The sequence below is a fragment of the Arachis duranensis genome, chromosome 7 (genome assembly GCF_000817695.3).
Source record: "Arachis duranensis cultivar V14167 chromosome 7, aradu.V14167.gnm2.J7QH, whole genome shotgun sequence".
Taxonomy (NCBI): Eukaryota; Viridiplantae; Streptophyta; class Magnoliopsida; order Fabales; family Fabaceae; genus Arachis; species Arachis duranensis.
The window spans coordinates 72357045-72361347 of record NC_029778.3 but is presented as its reverse complement, the minus strand read 5'-3'; positions in this window follow the sequence as shown (position 1 = coordinate 72361347).

Genomic DNA, 4303 nt, shown 5'->3' with positions numbered 1-4303 from the left:
TTGGTCGAATTACTGGTGAGTAGATCTGTTCATAGTCCACACCTTCCTTTTGATGAAAACCCTTGCCCACCAGCCTAGCTTTATACCTAAGAATCTCTCCATTTTGATTTTTCTTGATTGCAAAAATCCATTTGCTTCATATTACCGTTGCATTAGCTGGTGGTTCTGTAAGAGTCCAGGTATTACACCTCTCTAAAGCCTGAATTTATGTGTCCATTGCTCTCTTTCAATGAGGGCAGTTAAGGGCCTGCTTAATTGTAAGTGGTATACTGTAAACAAGATCAACCACTTTTGTGTTGAAGGCTTTTGGCTTATGTATTCTAGATTTGGCCCTTGTCATCATGGAATGGGTGTTTGTAGGTGTAATGGAGGGTAAACCTCTCTTTAAGCCACTAACAGGGATAGGTGAATGGGGTTGAGGCAGAGGTGGGGGGTCTGATATTTGTGAAATTGAAGGCCTGATGTGAATAGGGGAATCATTAGAGGTGGTGTTTGGTGGTTTTGGCAAAACAGAGGATGCTGGGAGAGAGGGATTTTTTGTAGAAGAGGGTGAGGATGAGGGTATTTGTATTTCAAACTTAGTGGATTCAGGAATATAATCTTGTGTATCTACAGTAGACTTGATTGCAGAATTAGAAAACATAGAATGATAGGGGAATAAAGTTTCAATAAAGCTAACATGCCTTGCAAGGTAAACCTTACCATTCTTTGTCATGCACTTATAACCTTTATCATTAGGATCATAGCCAAGAAAAAGACAAATCTCATATTTATAGTCAAATTTAACATTCTTATATGGTCTTAAGAAAGGAAAGCATGCACATCCAAATACTTTAAAGAAAGTGAAATCTGGTGTATGATGAAATAGAGTTTCATAAGGACTTTTATTTTGCAACACACTAGTGGGTAATTGATTAATGATGTAAATAGATGTAATAAACGCATCTTCCCAAAATTTCATAGGAAGAGATGCTGTAGCTAATAGGGAAAGCCCCATTTCTGTAATATGTCTATGCTTTCTTTCGACACTACCTTGTTGGTGATGTGTGTAAGGGCATGAAATTCTATGTTGGATACCCTCAGTAACAAGAAAGCTAGTAAAGGATTTAGAAAGAAACTCACCTCCCTTGTCGGTTTGTAGGGATTTAATGTTGTGACCAGTTTGTTTTTCCATCAGTTTCTTGTAATTTTGAAAGGCTAATAAAGTTTGAGATTTATTCTGTAAAAGAAAAATAACAGTAAATTTTGAAAAACCATCTACAAAGCAAGCATAATGTTTATAACCATTTCAGGAAGTCACAGGGGATGTCCCCATAGATCAGCAAAAACACACTGCAATGGTGCACTATACACAGTTTCAGTTTGGTCAAAATGCAGTCTATGCATCTTTGTCAGAGGACAAATTTCACACTTATATTGTAAAGAAGATGTAGAATTTGTAATAGGAATGGAGCATTTATTCATGATGGTAAGCACAGTTTTCATGGCACAATGGCCAAGTCTTTTGTGCCATAGAACAATATTACTATTCACATTACATTGAGTATTAAAAGCAGTGAAATTAGAATTGTTGATGACATTAGAATTACAAAGAGCTGAATTGAAGTTATCTAAACCAGGAACAACATCATGATGAAAATTAGAATTACAGCTTAAAGCAGTGTCCTGAGTATTAGGCTTAGGAACTTTGAGAGTGTCAAAGGAGTAAACTCCATTTCTAACTATGCCCTGTAGGAGAAAGTCCCTGGTAGCCTGATCACGGATAACACAAGAATCAGGCCAAAATTCAAAGAAAACCCCATTTTCAGCTGCAAACCTAGACACACTTAGCAAATTCTGGGTAATTTGAGGGACATGAAGCAAATTCTTTAAACAGAAAGAGATATTAGCATATTTATCATAAAGGATAGAGGAGCCAGAATTCTTGATGGCAATACCTGTACCATTACCTACAAAGACTTGATTTGCGTCTGTGTTGCTCGCAGAAGAAGAAAGAAGATTTGAAGGGTCTGGTGTGAGATGGTGGTTGGCACCAGAATCTGCAAGCCAGGATGCATCACTCAATGATGAGGATGGGATAGTAAGAAAGCCTGTTGGTTGGTGAAAATTCGCGGGGGGAGGTGGTGGGTGTGCATTGATGTATGAAATTTAAGGTGTCGTAGAGAGATTTTCAGAATTGGGATTGAACGAATGGTCGAATCTGTGGTAGCAGTTCCACACCACATGCCCTAATCTTTCACATAGTTGACACTGCACTCTTGAATTGTTGTTATTGAAGCCAAAACGTCCACCACCACGGCCATTTCTGCCTCCACGGCCGCGTCGATTGGCAGTGGCACGGTTGTAATCAAAGCCTGATGGAGAATTTTGAACATAATGAGCAGTTGACATACCAATGTCAGGTTTTTTGAAGCGCTCGAGCATCTCTTCATGCGAAAGGAGAAATGCTTCAGCCTCAACAACTCAAAAAGATCCTCTCTTTGGTGTGACGGAAGAGATGTATATGGCATAATCTTCAGAAAGCCCATCAATGATAGCTTGAAGGTGATCGTCCTCTGGTACTTCATATCCCACAGCAAACAAGGAATCCACAATTTTGCGAATTTTGGCAAGGTACTCAGTTGCTGGACCAGTCTTCTTGCAGGATCGTAGTTGACTCTTGAGGCTGTGTACACGCGCAGAGGAGGCAACTTGGAAGTATTCATCTATTTATTTCCAAACATCAGAAAATTTGGATAGATGAATGATTTTATTCTTGAAGGGGTTTGTCATCGAAGCTACCAGCCAGGTTGTGAGGGTTCTATCACGCTTTCGCCAATTCTTGAACTCTTCTGATTCAGTGAGTGTTTTCTTGGTGGCATCTGATGTGAATTGTTCTGGAGCCTTTGATGGATCAAGGTGGGTTTCGAGACCCAAACTTTTAATGGTAAGAAGTGCAAGATATCTCCAAGTTGAGTAATTGTTTTCATTGAGTTTTTCAGCAATGGGTGAGAAGGTCTTCTTTGTTGAATCTGATAGCGTGATTTCCATTGTGGATCTAATGATGAAATGGTGGCTCTATACCATAAAGGATGCAGTAAGAAGTTATGTAGCAAGTGTTGGTTTCTTGACAGAGAAAATTGAGAGTAGAAATAAAGGGTAATGGAAAGATATTTGTTATTACTTTTTCACACACACTAGAATCAAATACACGCATCACATATATATACATACTAACTCTACAATAGAAATGCTAACTAACTAAATTATGTTATCCCTTGAATATTTACATATTTACCCTGACTCCAACTCATTCTTCTCACTCTTATCCCTTATAAGGACGGATTCAGAAAAATTTAGTTGTGGGGACAAAAATATAATAAAATTTAGGTATAGATATATTTTTTTTGTTCTTCACAATATCCAATAACTTAAGAACTAATCTATCATGACTTTGAGTTTTATTTAAGAGGGCCAATGAGATGCTACGAAATAAAATTCAAACTCTTAAGTCCTAACACTTATATAAGTGGATGATTAAGCTAATCACTCACCAACCAAATTAAAATTATCTATACATATTGATCAGAATTAACAACACACACAATCACTTATTATAGTATTTAAAATAATAAAAAAATAATTTCATTCAGTATAATATTTAAAATCCACCTTCGTTAACCAACAGATTCACTGCCTTAGTTAGGACTTACAATTGGGACTACGATCTGGGCTGACCGACGTATTAACAGTTCTTACTACTACTTCAAAGTTGTAACTATAAAATTTTTTGGTTTATCAAGAAGACTTGTAATAAAAATCCAGTTAAAAATAATTTCTTTATAAATGTTATCAGATACCTTCCCCTTGGGCAGGCTCTGATACCACTTGAACTGGTTGGGCTTGTAGGACTTGAGCTTGTTCTAGTAAAGAAGGATCTTGTTGAGGTTGAGACTCTATTTGTAAAGATCTAAGGGCTTGTATTCTTGATTGTATGTCATAAAAACGCATCATATTTTGCACATGAAGATAATGTGTAACACCCTACCATACAGAGTCTTATGCTTAAGTCATAATTCAAAGATAGCAAGGTATTACGACCTCTAAAATAAAAGTTTAGTACATATAGTAGTATGAATGATTGATTATAACTAGGAGCCTTTGTAGAAAAAGGGGTAAACAAACACCGCAACTCAAAAACGCAACACTCCGATCGATAACGTAACGAGAAAGGATAAACCAACGCGAGATTATATATATACAAAGGAGTGTCAAAAACAGGAATATCAAGACTCAAAATCCGGCTGCGAAGATAACCGGTCCG